General features: G+C 36.4%; 1 long non-coding RNA gene across 2 annotated transcripts; it reads left to right on the top strand.

Annotated features, from left to right (window-relative positions):
• Positions 1–11,090: 11,090 nt before the first annotated feature.
• Positions 11,091–19,661, top strand: LOC143678937 (uncharacterized). 2 transcript variants are annotated; one of them, XR_013173489.1, is made up of 5 exons: positions 11,091–11,111; positions 15,867–15,975; positions 16,647–16,808; positions 18,178–18,262; positions 18,588–19,661. It is a non-coding gene; the product is annotated as an uncharacterized LOC143678937 (long non-coding RNA). The 2 variants fall into 2 exon arrangements; XR_013173490.1 differs by having other exon boundaries at positions 11,111–11,131.

Here is a 19,661-nt window from a genome sequence, read left to right as displayed (position 1 = left end):
TGTGAGGAACTGAAATCAGTTTAATGCTCCTCAATTAAGTCTGAGGGTTAGCACTGGGGAATGGAACTGGACCGGTAAGTTGAACCAGGTAAAAATGGGCTCTGTTTACTGTGCCACACTCAGCTTTTCTGTTATGGGAAATAAGGAAGCACAGAAGGTTTTTGAATAGAGAAATGATGTTTGGATTCATATTACTGTGAACTTTCCAGTTCTCACTCTGTCATTGATTTCTAGATTCTTTCCATTGTGGTCAGAGAAGATATATCGTATGACATGAATATTTTAAAGTTTATTAAGACCTGTTTTGCAACCTAGCATGTGGTTTAGCCTAGAGAATGATCCGTGAGCACTAGAGAAGAATGTGTATTCTTCCGTTGGCTGAATTGTTCTACCTATGTCTGTTAGGTCTAGTTGGTTTACAGTATTGTTCAAGTCTTCTAATTCCTTATTGATCTTTAGTCTAGATATTCTATTATTGTATTCATTACTGAAAGTGGTGTTTGAAGTTTCCTACTATTAATGCAGAACCATCTATTTATCCCTCAAGTCTGTCAATATTTGCTTCATATGTCTTGGGGTTCTGCTGTTAGGTGCAAATACATTTATAATTGTTATGTCTTCTTGTTGAATTGACCCTTATATCAGTATGTAGATCCTCATAACAGTTTTTAGCTTAAAGTCTCTTTTATCTGATATTAGTATAGCTACTCCAGCTCTCTTTTGGTTATCACTCGCATGGCATATTTTTTTCCATCCTTCCACTATCAACCTACTTGTGTCTTTGAATTTAAGTTGATTTTCTTATATGCAGCATGCAGTTGAGTCATGCTATTTTGTCCATTCTGCCAATCTCTGCTTTTTGACCAGAGAGTTTACTAATCCATTTACAGCTAAAGTAATTATTGATAATGCAGGACTTTATTCTGACTTTTGCTATTTGGTCTTTGTAAGTCTTATATCTTTTTTCCCTCATTCTTCCCTTAGTGCGTATTTTCATATTTATTTGATGATTTGCAATGTATCATTTTGAGTCCCTTCTCATTTCTTTCTGTATACGTTTTTCAGATATATTCTTTGTGGTTAACGTGGGCATAAATTTAACATTCTAAATCTATAACAACCATGTTTGATTTGATATCAATTTAACCTCCATAGCATACACTGCTATTATACCCTTCTGACCATACACCTTTTTGTGGTACTTGTTACAAATTATATATTTATACTTTATATGTCCCAAACCATAGATTTATGGTATAAAATGCATTTGCATTTTATAAACTATAAGAAGTAAAAAAGCAGAGTCACATATTAAAAAAGTACAACACAATGCTGGCATTTATAATCACTCATATGGTCACCTTTACCAGAGGTCTTTATTTCTTTATGCTGCTACGAAGTATTGTCTGGTGTTCTTTCCTTTCCATCAGAAGTTTTCCTTTTAGCAAAGAGTTCATTTCTCAGTTTATTTCTTTCCGGTTGCATTTCACTCTAAGCTGTGAGGAGAAACCAGGCTGTGCTTTCCACATTTAATTTGGAAATCTCTTCTGCTAAATATTAAGTTCATGGCTTTTAAAATCTGTTTTCCAGCAAAAGACACTAGTCAATTTTGCTAGATTATCTGCTATTTTAAAACAAGGATTGCCTTCCTTCCAGTCTATAACACATGCCTCATATCTGTCCAAGGCCCTATCAGAAGTATCTTTAGTGTCCACATTTCTACCAACAGTCTCTTCAAAGCATTCCAGGCCTTCTCTATCAAACTCCTCACAACTCCTCCAGAACATTCCCCTTATCCATTTAAAAAGCCATTCCAACATGCTTGGTATTTGCAAACTCCAGCAGCACCCCACTCTCCAGTACCAAAATCTGTTCTAGTTTGCTAGCTGCTGGAATGTGATATACCAGAAATGGAATGGCTTTTTAAAAAGGGGAATTTAATAAGTTACAAATTACAGTTCTAAGGCTGTGAAATTGTCCAAGTTAAAGCAAGTCTATAAAAATGTCCAGTCTAAGGCATCCAGGGAAAGTTACCTTGGTTCAAGAAGGCTGATGACATTCAGCCTTTTTCTCTCAGCTGGAAGGGCAGTTGGTAAAGCCTGCTAGATTTCTCTTCTGGCTTCTTGTTTCATATAGCTCCTTGGGAGGCGTTTTATTTCTTCATCCCCAGACGTTGCTGGCTGGTGGACTCCCTGCTTCTTGTGGCTATGTCAGTCTGAAGCTTTCTCCAAAATGCTTCTTTCATAGGATTCCACTAAACTAATCAATACCCATGTGGAATGGGTGGAGTCACATCTCCCTCTATTGAAAAGTTAATACCCACAATTGGTTGAATCATATCTTCAGGCAGCTAATCTAATCAAGTTCCCAGCATACAGTGCTGAATAAGATTTAAGAGAAACAGTTGCTCCCACAAGATTGGATTAGGATCAAAACATGACTTCTTGGGTACATAAGTCCTTTTCAAACCAGCACACATAGATTTCCTTGAGTGCCAGAAGCAAACAAAATCAAACCAATTAGAAAACACCTTTCACAGTCTTTGCAAATTGCTTTGTGTTGACTGGTACTCTCTTTTAGAATTTTGCCCTTCTATCAAGAAGATCACCCTGAGGCAAAACTGAAGTACATGGTCCTCTCCATGTTGTATGAGCCTCTGTCTTTTTCTGGGCTTGTATTTGCTTGTAGCTTTAAGAATTCCCTCATTTATGAATTCAAATGCCCCTTCTACACCCTATGAAATATATTTTTACCCTCCATGTAGTCTCTTGCATGTCTTAAAGCAAGTAATCCTTTGCTCCAGACTGCTTTATTTAATTGTCTCTTATACTGGTTTAGCTGTTCAGAAACTACTTCTGCCTGCAAGATAGGTTCCGAGATGATTCTCAGCTCATTCTGAAATGACCTCCTTAGTTTAGTCTTTCAGACTTCCACCTGCTAGACTGACACTGACATACAGGAACCCCAATATGTGAATAAGGGTTACTCTGCTCCCTCCAAAACAGTGCAAGGGCCCAAAAATGGGAATACAGGCTGGTTCCATACCTCTCCAGGGAGGGAATGTGTCAGGGATTGTGGAGAGGAGCCAGCAAATGCACAAGATTCTTCTACAATTTTTCCATAGCTGTGTTTTCTTGATTCTACACTCATCCAGCTACTGTACCTCTTTAACTCTTTTCCAAAGTTCTGTGGAAGATATTCTACCAAATTTTGCTAATTGCTGAAAGATTCTATGGGGAAATGTACCCTGGAGCATCTTGTGCCACCATCTTGGACAACCAGTAGATTTATATTTTCAAAACAATCATTTTAGTTACAGCAGTGGAAAATGATTAAAAGAGGGGAGAACAAAGGCAAATAATTTTTAGAAGTGCTCCCGTAGGAAAAGATGAAGTTCTGGACTAAAGGAGTGGCAGTGGGGATGGAGAGAAAAAGACAAATTTGACATATTTCATGTGGGAAAATGACAGGCTTGTGGCTGGTTTGCTAAAGGAGATGAGGCAGAGGGGAGCTCCAGGATGCCTGCAAGTGTTGGGCTGGGTAAGTCATAGGTGTCGGTGCAGATGATCACAATAGGACATGCAGGAGGAGTAAAGAGAAAAGAGCGGTATGGGATATAAGAGTGCAGGGCAGCAGTATAACAGGAAGGGCTAAGTGAGTTAAGCTTGATGAGCCAGTGAATTGTTCAGGGCAAAGAGTTTTGTAGGCAAAAGAATGTATAGTTCTGGTGTTTGCAAGTGTCACTAAATAGTTTCATGTATTCAGATTTTGCAACTGGTTCAGCTCCTGAAAATAAAAGAAAAAAAGATAGAACCAAGAAGAGCACATATTATGATTTCATCTGCTAGAAAGCCAAATCTTCTTGTTTAACTCAATTCAATTTTCCCCCCAATTCTGCTTAGAATCATAATTTCTCATGTTAAGAAATATTGGTGAAGGTTGTGGTGATAAAAATGACATCTAATAGCTGAGTAAAAAAAGAAACAAAAAAAAGCCCTCTATAATCTCACTTACTCTAAAAGAAGTTGAGACATCCAAGATGAAAAACTTGAACTATATATCATTTATGCTTCCTCTCAACTTCCATATAAAATTATTCTAAAATATTGGTCTCGGCAACCTTTACCTCAGATTGTCAGAGCCCCAAATTCCTAGTCACCTCAGACCTGAAATGGCTGTCAGGAGCATATCCAATGGTCCTGGGAAAATGCTGTGAATTTTTACATATGTAGTGATGTGAAAATTTTGGGGAAGCATTTGTATGATGTATATTTATTTATTTATTTATTGAATATTTATTGATGTCCTACTACATTCTAAGTACATGGTAGAAGGATCCTCTTTACAGAGTTTTACAACAGAAAAACCTTAAGTTAACCATATTAACTAAATACTTTATGTGGGAATAAAAATAACACTTATTAAGTCCTCATGCTGTTTTTACATTTTAGTACATCTTGAATATCTTTTTAGTAAGCACTAGTCATGAGGGGAGGAATAAAATCTTAACTATGTAAGATTTTCTATAATTTCTTGTATGTTGTTTCAAACAAAGCATTTGCTCAAATATTTATTGAATGAAGGATATAATAATCTCAGACATTCATCCATTACCCCATCTATTGAATTAATATGTTTAAATATTAAATATGCAATGGGTACTAGTTTAGTTGTTGGCGTACAACGAACAAGAAAACACATTCCCGTGCTGATTTATTGGGAGATAGATATGAAAACATCTGTGATACTATAGCAAGACATGCTGATGGGCACTTGTACAAGATGTTTCTAGAGCACAGAAAATTCTCAGAAGAGTTCCAGCCAAGTGGGGGAAGAATAGATTTCCAGGTAGATAAGGAAAGGAGGGAAATTCTAAGAATAGGGAATAATATGTAAATGGATGAAGCTATAAAAGTAATTTAGTATGGCAGATATTTCAGATTTGTGTGGGAGAATGATCAGAAATTATTCTAGAAATGTTTTTACTTTACCAATATCCTCTAGTCATTATGATGTAAAAACAATAAAAATATCAACTAAGTGAACAACAATAGTACCCAAAAACTTTAAAGAAAAACCACAAAACCTCAACTCACAGGGGCCCTGCGTGCAATGTTAAGCTATTTTGATTCTATAATGTAGGGAAGTAGTAAAATAAAAAATGTTTAATTGGGGAGATGATGGAAATGATGTGAAAGAAATATTCCTGGGTAAGATATTAGTCAATAACATTTGCCCTGGTTTTAATAGGGACTTCAGAAAACACTTAGTCTAGGAAAAGAGTTGGAAAACATATTCTGTAAAGTGACGAGACTAAATATTTCAGGCTTTGTGGACCATACAGTCTCTGTCACAACTACTCAGCTCTGTTGTTACGGTGTAAAAGTAACTATAGACAATAGGTAAATGAATGAATGTGACTGTGCTCAAATAAAACTTTATATATAGACATTGAAATTTGAAATAGTATTATTCTTTTGATTTTTCACATCTATTTAAAAATGGAAAATATAAGCTTAGCTCTATGGGCCATACAAAATTAGGTGATGGATGGATTTGGCCCAAGGACCGTATGCTACCATCTTTGGTTTAGATGAAGGAATACCTAGCAAAGTTAGCTTATAAGAACTATAATTTGCTCCAGTCCTTAAAAAAGAAAGTGTCATGCTGGAAAGAAAGGTCTTAGGCTTTGAAAGTTCTTTTATTTTTAATCTTAAAGTATGATAGAGAAATATGGAGACGATGGTAAATATGGATGAGAAGTAAGTGGATTGTTCATGCAAAATAATCTCCCTTAAGGCCAAAAGACTTCACTGAATAATAATGACGAGTGCTAAAATGAAGTACTGGTAAACTTTTATCTTATTATAAGAGCTTCAACTAGTCCTAGAGATATGATTCTATTTAAATATTGCCTATAAATGAGGTAGTACCACAAATGGAATAAAATTAACTGTATGAAATAACAAATAAAACAAATTTATTTTTACAAATTGATGTGGAACAAATTTCTGATAAATTAAGTTATAAAAGCAAAGTTTAGAATAGTGTACAATGTATGTTATCAATTGTAGTATATAAATAAGCATTAATTTATGTATGCATGAAAGATCTGTGGAGGAATGTTTAAGAAACTGATGTATCTGAGCAGAAATACTGGACAACTGAGGAATAGGTATGGACAGAAGATTTTTCCCAGCATATTCTTTTGTATCGTGTAATAATGAGTCTTACAAAGTATTATCTATTTTTAAAAAGTTCAAACATTTCTATAATTTTGAAAAAACAAGAAGGAACATTTTCTAAAATGAAAAAAATGTAATTTTGAATGGTTTTATCAGTAAGCCTTGAAAAAGAAACCATGTGTACTAGCTAACTGAACAACCATTGAGTAATAATTAATATCTTTTGTGATAGTGTGATTACAAAGACTGACTTTAGCCTAGAAGCAGTCATGTAAGTGGATTAGTAATTACTGAATAAAGGTCAATTTCAGTGAAAGAAGTTCAAGTTGGTTAAATAGGCTCAGAACAGTGATTTGGTAAAGTTTTAGGTTAAGTCACCAAATAAGATGATAATTTAATAAATATTGATAGCAGAGATGTTCTGTATAGGCCAGGACTCTTTAGGTTAAAATGAAAGAAAACCAACTTAACTGGCTTAAGCATAAAAGAGAATTTATAGTTAGAACCTCAACACATAGCTAGCTTCAGGTATGATGGACCAGGAGTTCAACTGATGTCATCAGGACGCAGTCCCTCCATATGTTGAATGCCTTTCTTTGTGTTGGTAGGCAGTCTCTACCATCATGAAGCTGAGATGACTGTCTTCCCAATGGAAACATACCTCTTCTTCAACAGTTCCATCAGAAGCCCTGGAATTGAGTTGCATTATGCATGATTATACTGGCTTGAGTAACATGCCATCCTCTAATCAGTGGCCAGGGCAAGAAATAATTATTTTTATTACTCAGGCCTGTTTCTTACAGAGTCTTGAAGCCAGGGGCTGTGGCTATCCCCATGTAAATCACATATACTCAAAATTCTGTTACCAAAAGATGTTTGAGAAGCACAAGGAGCAAAATATATGTGTGCATGTATGTGTTTGTGCATGTGTGTATGTTTGTTGGGAAATGAATCATGTCCCCCACGAAAGGCATGTTCAGGTCCCAACCATGGGTTCTGTGGGTATCGCCCTATTTGTAAGTAAAACCTTAAAAACTTTGAAGATATTTTTAGTTAAGGTGTGTCCAAACTGAATGAACGTGGGCCTTAAGCCAATATAATATGGCTAAAGTCTTTATAAAAAAAGGAAATTGGATACAGAAAGAAAACCCATGCGGAGCAGCCCAAAGCTGGAAATCAGTGGAACCTGGAGAAAAAGAAGAGGCAGCCATGTGCGTTACCATGTGACCAAAATACCAAGGAACCCCAGAGATCGCTGGTCAGAAGATGCTGACACTGGGATGAAGCAAGTCTTCCTGCCTCTGAAACTGTAGGCCAATAAATTGCTGTTGTTAAATTAATCCATTGTACGGTATTTGTTTTAGCAGCTGGGAAACTTAAACAATACATACACATATATAGGCTGCTACATATGCAGACTCATTTAGCAGTTTATTTAAAATTCAGAAAGAAAGGATTTCTTCCTAGCCTGTAATAACAAGGGTAAAAATGAACATTAAAATTCATATATTGCTTTATTTACAATTAATTTTTTAGTATTTTTAGTCTTTTAAATTTTACATATCTTGCTTCTTTATCTGAAGTCTCAGGTTGAAAGCTTCTTTCTTTTCATATGCATTTTCAATTTGAGAACAAAGTTTATGCTCTAAATGTATTTAAAATCATGCAAAACATGTAATAGTGGGCACACACAAGAGAATTACTATGTGGTCTTTTGCAGCCATTACCTTTCTGGGAACTGCCCTGTGTTTCCACCATCAATAGAGTCACAAAAGTGAACACTTGAGAGCTTTCATGAGACATAACTCCTACCTCGCGACCAGGGAGATTCATCTGGTCCAAACTTAGTATCTCTTTCCTGGAAATCTAGAACAGAGACCCAGAGGATATGAGTCATTTTTTCTAGGATTTGGGACTTACATCTAGTTAGAAGCCACTGGAAATCTTCCGTGTGGTTTGAAGAACAAAGAAGTCTATCCTGAGAACAAGAGGGGGAGAAAGAAACCATAAGCACATGGAGGAGGAGAAAGAAAACCAAAGAAAATATTCCAATGATTTTCTAGCTCTGGTTACAGACCCTTCTGTAAATCTGGTAGCATCGATGCCTTTAACCCTAAGGGATATTTTTGGATCCTAATAATACTCACTCCCCTACCCCACTTTTTTTATTAGGCTAATTAGAACTGGTTTCTGCAATTAAAAAATTTCTGGTTAATTGTAGTAGGCATCAATGTCTTGCCTTATCAGAAAATTTTCCTTGACCTCTATTAATCTCCTTCCCCTTTTTGACCAGAATCTAGATATTTCTGTTGGAGAACTTCTTCAACATTCTTAATTATTTTGATGATGAAGTTGGGACCGAGGTCCTCCCTCAGGTCCAGGGAAGTGTCCTCATTGCCAATCAGCAAAGCCCTTATTACTGGTCACTGATTTGCTAAAGAATAGGCCTTGATCCTAACCTAAGCAGAGGAAGTTAAGCAATACTAAGCGGGATATTTGGGGAAAGATAACCCTCTTTTGGGAAGAGTGATGGGAAGACATTTCCCACTTCTTCCAGATATTGTGGTATGAGAATTGAGGTCTGGAACTGCTGTAGGTCTTATTGCCATGAGAAAAGAGGGATGATACAAGGAGGAGGGCAGAACTGAGAGAACTAAGAGAAACAGGTCATTTTCTGGATCAATTCTCAAATCATCAAGACTGAACTCAAACACTAGCTCTGTACATTTATAGCTTTTCTGTTTTTTTCTTTTTTTTTTTTGGGTTTGAGCCATTGGAGTCAAATTTATTGTTACTTCTAAACTAAAGCATCATAAACAATAGTAATGCATTCCAGAATATTTTTCCTGGGTCTTCATTTCTGCTAAAGTCTTGGGACTTGAGAACCTTCTGATTTATGTTGTCTGAATTTATAAATTCAGTCACCCCTGGGCTGTTCATTGTGAAATATTAATCTTCTATGTAGCTTTTAGTTTTCATGCTGCAAGAGATTCCATTTTGACATCTCAGAATAATAAATGAGGAACAGAATGCCAGAGGTGAGACAAAAGAATGAGATGTACCCTTTCGATTGGGGAGTACCCTTATAGAGTATTGTGCACTTTGGAATTTGAATAACCTCAGAAACTTTATTTCCTTGAGCACTAATTTTTGTGAATATTTTCACCTAGTATATATTTTTTAAGGCCTTTATTGAGGTTTGGAAAAGTTTCTAGCAAAACAGATTATAGATAAATATGGCAATTTCTAAATTAGAAATTAGAGAGCTATTGAAATGCCCATTTCTGGTAATTTACGATTAAATTGTCTCTCTAGAAGATGGCAAGATATTGTATGATTAAAATAGGCTTCCTATCTAGCTAAGTTGCTTCTGAGGAGCTGTGAGAATGAATTTTGTGGGGTTTTTTTGTCAGCACAAAACACAGGACTTGCCTTCCTTTCCTAGAGTTGCCCCAAATTCTCAAGTTTTCTATAAATGCTAGGTAAGTTAAAATTGTCTTCCCTTTCTTTCTTCATTTCCTTTGTTTCTCGCCCTTTTCCTTCCTTTCTCATTCTATCAAACCCAAAGAATATTTTTAATGGAGATGCCCCTCTATCTTGAAACTTCTCTTAATAAAGCTATGAGTTGACTACAAACTTATTCAGTATATTCATGCTCAACTTAGACTACCTGATAACCAAGCATACGAGAAAACTCAATGATCTGTGCACTGACTTCTCTATTCCTTGTTTAGGAAACCTCGTCTTTTAGGAAAAGGCTATTTTTAGATTTCCACAGCACATGATTACAAGTGTTAGCTGCCTTAACTTCCCTTGGAAGATGAATGAATTTGAACAAAGTGGTTATAAATTTTCTAGACTCCCTTTGTTCCTTTCTCACAGTATCCCTCTGTTTTAAAACCTCAGATACTTGACAAGACATGTGGTCAGTGTTACTAGTCAACAGAGAAAGTTTGGGAATTGTTTTCTTTTTTTGGACGCCACTAGGGGATTCAGGGATGAGTAATCACTTTCCTTTCTCATAGAGTGACATTTAGAATTCACATTCTAAACAATAACTTCTTAGAAGGCTGTGATCTACAAAACTTGTAACTGAAATAGGTTTAGAAAGGAATCCCAAATAGCAGTGTTGTTTTCTATGATAATATTCTTTTCTGTATATGAAAGTGAAAGCTTTCAAAGAGAGAAATAGGGTTTCTGCACAGAAAGGTCTGCTGGCTTGGTCAAAGTCACACAGGAATTCAAGTTCAAGTCCTCCTAACTCCAAAGCCTAGGCCCTTAACCACAAGACTGATAATTGCAAAGATTCACTGAGCACTTCCTATGAGCCAGCTGTAGTGCTAGACATGTCATTATATCCTTACAAGGGTATGCCTTAGTGAATAGTGTAATTACCAGCATTTTTTTTTCAATAAATGTCAAAAGCGTCAAGAATTCAAAAGGGGAAAAGAGGTACCCTGAGCAAAATATAATCCTTATTGCACATATCGCATCCAGGGCTGAGGGTAGAGGTTTGAGTATTGTGGAGAGGACCTTCTCTTGTGATGAAGAATGGAGAGTTTTAATAAGAATAACTGCCGAGCATTGATGCTGACTCTATTCCAAACCACAGTGCTAAGGCTGCACAGGTTGTGCCGGGGTTTGGATGCTTTCTGTTCTTCTATAACAAACTGCCTGATTTTTTGTTGGGCACATGCTTGCAGAAGGGGTGTGTATGACTTTTGGAAATGTGCTTAGGGAGTAGAAGCATGCCCGTCTTTTCTGTTTCTGCCCTCCAGATGGAATGAGGACTGATCAGCTGGAGCTTCAGGCATCACCATGAGAGAAACTCAGGAATGAGATAAGAATGTAGAGAGAGCACGGGTCCCTGACATCACTGAGGACCGTGTTATTCTAGAATGAATCTCTGGATCTTTGACTCAGAGGGTAAATGAAGCTTCTATCATGTTAAGTCACAGTTTTTTTTGGTATATCCCATAAATGATAAATCATAACTGAGACACAGGAATCATTTCATTTGATCTTGATAATAACCCTCTGAGAAAAGTACTATTGTTATATCTATTTGTATGCAAAGTTAATTGAGGCCCAGAGAACCCAGATAACTTTCTTAGGTTTCTACAGGTACTAAGTGATAAAGCTGGAATTCTAATGTCCTGCATAGTAATACTCCTTTCATCATATTTAAGACAAATGGGACAAAAGAAGACCCACTGGTTTTATGTCCCTAGTTAGGGCAATTTTCTAATAAGACTAAATGATGGGTCTGATCTTTCAGTGGGCCCGTTAGGAAACATGAAGGGTTCCTAGTAAAGTCCTTGCCACAATCAAATACCTTATGGAGACCTTAATTATTGAACCAATTCAAACTGATTTAAACAATCAAGAAATGTGTTAGCTACATAAAAAGAGATTCAGACATAGGGTTGTCTTTAGGATTGATTGACTGAACTGTTAAGTGATGTTATTAAGAACCCGGGTTCTTTTCATTTTTGCTCTATGGGCCATAACACCAGTTTTGTCCAGAAACTGGTTCTCCTGTCATAACAAGAAGGATGCTTGTGACAACCAGAGTTACCCACCTTCTTATTCATATCTTACAGAAAGAGGGAAGACATTTTCTCTTAAAATTGAGGTAGATCTTTGCAAAATCTTTCTGCCAACCTTTTCCTGTTCAATAGCAATTGGTTGTGGATATGAGCTGAAGCTTAAAAAATCTATTTGGTTAGAGGATATCAGTGTGTAAACAATAATTGAAGCCATGGGAATGGATGAGATACAAAGACGGCTGCTAGCAAGCACTTCCTCTATGATTTTGAGAACGGATACTTTCTCTGAACTGAACAATTAGAAGTCTGCATCATGTTTCCCACTTCTTCTAGACTGACGGGGTCCCACTAGGATCATCTGTGACTTGTGTTCCTCCATTGGCCAGGGGCTTTAAAGCAGGACTTGCCCTGTATAATCATAGATGAGATAGTAACAGAGATGAGATAGTCCAGGGAAGTGGAAAGGAATCTCCTTTCTCTAGCTATAGCTTGAGGCTATGTTGATGTGTTTAACTCATAGTTCAATTTCCAGCATCTTGAAGGCATTTACCTGGTAAGACTCTGTGGTATGGAAGGAAATTTTCTATCCCCATTACCTGGTCCTCTGTCTTTCTGAAGCAGGAAAAGCATAGAATGTTGTAATTCTCCCCATACCCAATTGAACTCTGGCCCACCTCTTCCACCAACTCATCCATGGAACTTCACTTGTTGGTTCTCTACCTCCCAGGATGTGTTACTTCTCTCCCAGCCCCCACTGATTCCTTCTTGCCTGTTTGTTTCTTTGATGGGAGGAAGTTATGGTCTCTACCTGTGTATATAAAGAAAAGTAATTGACAGGAGTACTGGGCAAACAGTACCTGATAGACCCAACAAAATGTCATGATTCTGTCCCTAGGGGCAAACACTGAGAAAGAATTAAAATTTCTCTATTTCCTCTCAGGCAGATGGTTTTGTTCTTTTTCAAGTTATATATCATGTTATCCAAAGACTGTGATTCCTAAATCAGCTCCATGAGGTGTTGGGATAGCAGAATTTACTAAGCCTGGCAATGTTATCTGTCAGTCTTAGGTTTTGGTGTTTTGCATTTTTCTCAGGCACTTCAGGGGACATTTTGAGACATTGCCTCACAGAGTCTGGTCAGTGACCATTGAACACTGCAGTTTTAGCCAAAGTAGTTCGATAACAGCATCTATAAAGCTGGGAAATTTAAATAATTTTAAATTTAAATTAAAAAAAATTTTAAATAATTTTCCTGTTTAGATATTAAAAGAGATCATCATTACAAGGTTACTAGACGTCTTTTTAAATGATGAACTCCACCTCAATTACTGATCTTCCTATTGGAAGCAAACAAATAATTTTTAAATCAATGGTTTCTTTTCAACTCTAAAAAGTTGCTGTCTGACTTTTGTACAAATTAAAAGTATTTTCAGTGATCTTTCTATACCCATATTTCTTCATCAAGGTTTCCCTTATATCAGTACTGCCTGTACTTACAACAGAATTTCCTTTAAGCAAGTAAATAGAGACTTTTAATGTTACCTAACTTTTAAATACACAATAATGTATTTTCTCCTCAACTAGATTCCAAAAAGGCTAGGACTGCATTACACATATATGTTGGCAAGTTTTTTTTTTTTTGGCTTTTTCTCCCTACAAAATATTGATTGCATCTCTTTCCTCATTTCTGCACCAATTGATATGACTCTGGTTTCAGTTCTCATTTCTGATCTGTAAAATTGCAATCTGTCTTGCCTGAAATCTTTTCTCACCTCAGTCTATCCTACATCCTACATCATATATTGTTATGAGTCTAATACATCATATATTGTTATATTAGACTCATTGGAAAACAATTCTCATATTGTTACTCTACTACACCAAATATCTAAAAAGATTCTCCACATTTATTTAACCATAAAGTATATAAATTTCAGCAAGGTATTTTTGGAAACTTCATATCCAATGGCCTCTTAATTTCTTATTTGACATTTCTCTAGCACTCTGAATTGTTTGACGGTAATTTATTTCTGAAATCTCTTCCTTTCCTTATTTTCTATAACACCATCCTCATATGACTCTACACCTTCATCTCTATTAACTCCTCCTTCTCAGTCTCTTTCTCTGGATCTCGAGGTACTTCTCAAATGGTGATGTCCATTAAACAATGCTTGGCCTCTTCCACTCTCTCTCCACACTATAGGTATAAATTATTATTAAATGACTATGGTATGAATTACCCTTATGCTTTAACTTGCATGTGCACACTAAGGATCCAAAATCTTAGCCTTCAGTCCTGATTTACCTACCTGGTTCCAAACTGCATTTACAAATGCCTGGTGATAAAATCCTATGTCTAAGTCCTCCATTAAAATGACCTCTTCAGTGTCTAAAAGTAGTTTCATTATTGTTTCATTATTGTGTGTAGAGAAAAATCCATTCTTCTTGTATGGAAATGATATGCAAACAATCTATGACTATCAGTCAAATTTCTGTAATGGATAAAGAAGAGAGAGGGAGGGTAGTAAGTAGGCTTTACATTTGGCTTTGCCACTTATATGTCATATGATCTTAAGCTCATCAGGCCATCGGTTGGTGTTTTTAACAAACAGGCTAATCTATTTGAGGCTATTGAGGTGGAGGGAAATGCCTTGGGCCTGAAGTCTCATCTTGATTCTGTTCCAAATAAGCTGAGTGACATTCTCAAGTCATCTCTTAAAAGTGATATTATGCAATTTTTGTCCTTATGTGTCTTGCTTATTTCACTGAACATGTTGTTTCAAAGGTTCTTCCATGTTGGAGCATGTCTCAACTGTGCTTTTTCTTTTGGCCAAATAACATTCCATTGTGTGTATGTACCACATTATTGTTAATCCATTCATTTGTTGATGGACATTGCGTTGTTTCCAACTTTTGACTACTGTGAGTAATATTGCCATAAACATGGGTGTATAAATATGGGTCTGTGACCCTATTTTCACTCTCTTTGGGTATATATGCACAAGTAGGAATGTCAGGTCAAATTGGCAATTCTATATTTAACTTTTTGAGGAATGGTCAAATTGCTTTCCATAGTGGCTACACCATTTTACATCCCCTCCAACAATACACTGAAGTTCTAATTTCTCTGCGTCCTCTTTAACATTCATTTTTTTTTATCTTTTTTTAATTTAATAATATCCATCATTGTTATAGAAGAAATTTACGTAGCCTGTCTCCCAACCTGCAGTCTGATCCCAAAAGATCACACACCTATATACACACAGACTATAAGGCTGTTTGGGAATGAAATTAATCCATTTGGAAGTTTAACCATTCTGGTCAACATACTTGACACTACGTTTATCACGATTTTGTACAATTTGACCTTTATAACTATATAAAGCTAGTATTACAACAATAAGGCAAAGCAGTTTTGAAACATGATCACTTACAAAATAAATATCCATGTTTCGTATATACTATGCTTACAATATATCTGCAATCTTTTTTTAAATAGCAACAAAAATTTTCATTTACTATAGATTATTAAAATTCAAACCACAAGTCTTTTCTATCCAAGTGTAATCTATTTATCTGCCTTTAAAAAATCCACATTTTTCTTTTATAGTTATCTATGTGGGCCGTGAAAAAGGTGTTCCCTCTGAGACTGGATCTATGAATTCCTCAGTGTTTCTTACATCATTGATGAGGCGTTCCAGGCAGATTATTCATTTATTACTGCCGTCAGCAGCCTCACTCACAGTATTGGTTGTGAGATTCACTGCCAACCTTCCCTTATCACTGGCCTTAGTAAGACAAACCCAGGTTTATCTTTCATGATAAAATTTCTTTTATAGGCTATCCTGTAAGCCCTGTCTAGAGAAGGCGTGGAATGTCACCTTTTTTTTACAAGTTGTCATACCTAAAGCTGTGGACCATTTTCCAACTCTTACTTAGTCATTTCCTTTCAACTCTTGGGTAATGTTTGTTTCATTTCTTGAACTTGGTTTGGTATCTAGTTCCGTGAGGAGTGCCAATTGTTTTTCTATATTGTCATTTTCTTTTAAGAAGGGTTTATGTTTAAGGAGGGCTGCATTAATTAAAACTTTGTGAGACCACACTCAAGATTTTTAACTTTTTGTATTTGCAGACTACATATAACAAAAGGTATTACCATCAGCCACTGGAAGAACACTCTGAGTTTTATCTAAATCAACCTTGTTTCTAGGATGATACTTTCCAGACTTGTTGCCCCAGGGGTATGTACACTTTGACCCTTGGGGTGGGGATGGGGACTTGGAAGAAAGGAATAGCATGGCTGTGGTTGGAGCCAGAAACTTTGGGCTGTTCATAAGTGTATTTATAAGATAGCACCATGGTCTATAAAACAGAGAAGGTATGCATACATTTTGTTTGGTGTCCGAGTTTGGATCAGTAGTTATGGAATGAGAAGGAATTAGGAATGAAAACCCAAGAAATGACTAATAGTATTTGTCTTAAATTACCAAAAGTATTTTTCTAGTTTTCCATTGGTTAAATTGAAACAGAAATATGTAAGCCTGAAGTCTTTTGGTAAATACTACCTGCCATTTTTCATTGAGATAGATTTATTTATTTATTCACTTTACAACACAACAATATCTACCTTGTGTCTCCTACTGTGCTAACAAACAGCAGAGATAAAAATAAATTGTAACTTATTTCCTTTGAGGAATTCATGGTTCAATGAATAATTAGGTATATATTTAAATAAAACATGATAGTGGGCTAGGAATCCCTCTCAAGGCTTGGTGTGAGGTGGTCTGCCTTCTGCCACAACACCTGCTATTAGGGTGACAAGGACCTGTATCTCATCAGGGTGAGAGGTATGCCTTTGAGTATTCTGAACCATTGAAAAGGTTTTTTTTTTCTTCTCCTTCTCTTTTTTTAGTGCAATTAAGAAGAGGTTATCCTGGGGAATGGGAAACCCACACCCAAAGTGATGGGAAGAATAGGCAATTTCACTTCTCAGCCATGCTGATACATGGTTCATTCTGAAGTTTTGAGGAAAGTATGCAGACTTTGGACACCTCCTAGGCAATAGCCCTGCATGGTAAGGAGAACTCCCTGCTATTCTTCAAGTTATCACCCAAATTCTAATTCTAATTTCCCTCCTGCATTTGGGTGGGAACCTTGGTAGGAGTTGGAGAAGGTTCATGGAAGGGAGAAAAGCCAACATATGTTTTAAGGGAGGGAGCTAAGCCAACTGTATCATCTTAGAATATACTTCTGTGATGCTTCCTTTGAGTTTCCTTTTCTCTGTAGCGGTGCTTCTGTGCCAGGAACCTTTATAGCTGTCTGATAATTCTCAGAATATTTTAAATAAATGTAGAAAATAAAATGTAGAATTACAAAGGAAACTAATTATATTGAAATGTAGTAATCTAAATATTAGAAAACAGTTATGGGGAGTTTCCAGCTTCTGGGAAGATAGAAATGATATACTTTTCCCTATTCTTTCGACTACATGCAACTAAAACACAACATAATGTATAAAACAAAGAAGACTCTGGAATATATAGAAGTAGGAATACCAACTGAAGATTTTAGGATCCAAGGAATAATACCGTTGTTATTTCCCTGGCGTTCTAGTTTGCAAGCTGCCAGAATGTGATATTCCAGAAATGGAATGGCTTTTAAAAAGGGAGATTAAATAAGTTGCAAGTTTACAGTTCTAAAGCTGTGAAAATGTCCAAATTAAAGCAAGGCTATATAAATGTCCAATCTAAGGCATCCAGGGAAAGATACCTTGGCTCAAGAAGGCCGACGACGTTCAGGGTTTCTCTCTCAACTGGAAAGGCACGTAGCGAATATGATGACGCCTCCTAGCCTTCTCTCCAGGCCCCTTGTTTCATGAAGCTCCCCCAGGAGCATTTTCCTTCTTCATCTCCCAGGATCTCTGGCTGTGTGGGCTCTGTGGCTCTTTCCAAAATGTTTCCTCTTTTAAAGGATTCCAGTAAACTAATCAAGATCCACCCGAAATGGGTAGAGTTATACCTCCCTCTACTCAAAAGTAATACCCACTATTGGGTCTGCCACATCTCTGTGGAGATAATCTAATCAAGTTTCCAACATATAGTGCTGGATAGGGATTAAAAGACTACCTCCACAAAATGGGCCAGGATTAAAACATGGCTATGGGCGCGTAATCCTTTCAAACCAGCACACCTGGGTTCCTATTTATTTATTAGAGCAGCTAACTGTAGGTTTACAGAAAAATCATGCAAAAAGTACAGAGCTGCCATATAATCCCTTCTCATACAAATAGTTTTTCCTATTATTAACATTTTGTGTTATTGTGGCACCTTTGTTACAACTGATGAAACAATATTATATTCTTGTACTATTAACTATAGTACATGGTTTACATTAAGCTTCACTTTTTGCTTTCCTGGGTTGTCTTTTTGCTTCATGTTTTCCAGAATTGGAGCTGAAAAAGCTGGCAACACCAGAATGCCAAGGAGGGCAGACAAAAACTCCAACAGACTTTCATTTTCTCTAGCCAAGGTACAAAGAATGGGAATTCTAGCAACACAGGATATTTTAAAACAATAATTGCTCCACTCCAGTCAAACACCACAGAATAAACTGTGGCCCTACCCATACCCAAACAGCAAAGGCTGACTGGGGAGGCTAGATTTTCACCCTAACTGAAAGCTGGGAATGAGGGTGAAGTATCAGTAGAGAACTATCAGGGAATTGAAACTCCCATCAGTTACCAGCAGCAAAAAGGAGAGTTTCTCCTCTTTGAGTGTCAGTGGAAGTTGAGTGGGGAATGGGGCTTCTCTATCTATTTGGCATTTACAAGTTGACACACCTTTTTTCCTATTAGAACAGTGTCAGAGGAAACCAGCCAAAAGAGAAGACAATAATATCCAGCATCTTAAAACAGAATACACAAAATATCTGGATTTTAATAGAAAAATCACTCATCATACAAAGAACCAGGAAAAATGCCAATTTGTATGATAAAAAGACAATCAGTAATCAATGGTGAGATAACAGAGATGTTGGAATTATCTGATAAAAATTTTAAGCAGCTATCATAAAAATGCTTCCACAAACAATAAAACAAACTTGATTCAAATGAAAAAATAGAAAGTCCCGGCAAAGAAATTATATTGTGAAGAGCCAAATTGAAATACCAGGAATGAAAAAATACCATAACCTAACATAAAATGTTCAAATGGATGAGCTCAACAGCTGAATGCGTGAGAAAGAGGAAACAATCAATGAACTTGAAGACAGAATAACATAAATTAACCATTCTGATAAAAAGAGAGAAAATAGACTGAAAAAACAAGGTGAACAAAACTTTAGAGACCTATGGGACTAAAGCAAGAAATCTAGTATGTGTGTAATTGGAATTCTAAAGGGACAGGAGAAAGAGGGTGAGACTGAAAAACTACTCAAAAAGTAATGGCGGAAAACTTCCAAAATTTGGCAATAGAGCTAAGCCTACATACTTAAGGAGCTGAGTGAAATCCCCCCAAAGGATAAAGACACAGACATCCACACTGAGACACATCATAGTCAAACTTTCAGAACTAAAGACAAAGAAAAAAATCTTGAAAACAGTGAGAGAAAAACATTTCACCTGTAGATGAAATCCAATTTGAACAACAGTAGACATCTCATTAGAAATCCTAGAGGCCAGAAGAGGGTGGCACATAGCTTTTCAAGGGTTAAAAGAAAAGAACTGCTAACCTCAAATTCTATATCCAGTGAAAATATCTTCTATGAATGAGGGGAGAATCAAGACATTCTCAGATGAAGAAAAACTAAGAGGCTAAAGTCCTAAGAGGTGACAATCTCTCAGTTGCCTGGATAAGGAATGCTGTTATGACTAGAACTCATTCTTCTGACTTCCAATCCACTGTTCTTTCTATGATACTTTGGATATGCA

Source organism: Tamandua tetradactyla, chromosome 4 (genome assembly GCF_023851605.1).
Source record: "Tamandua tetradactyla isolate mTamTet1 chromosome 4, mTamTet1.pri, whole genome shotgun sequence".
Lineage (NCBI taxonomy): Eukaryota > Metazoa > Chordata > Mammalia > Pilosa > Myrmecophagidae > Tamandua > Tamandua tetradactyla.
The sequence above is the reverse complement of the archived record's forward strand: the minus strand, read 5'-3'. Positions and strand labels throughout refer to the sequence as shown.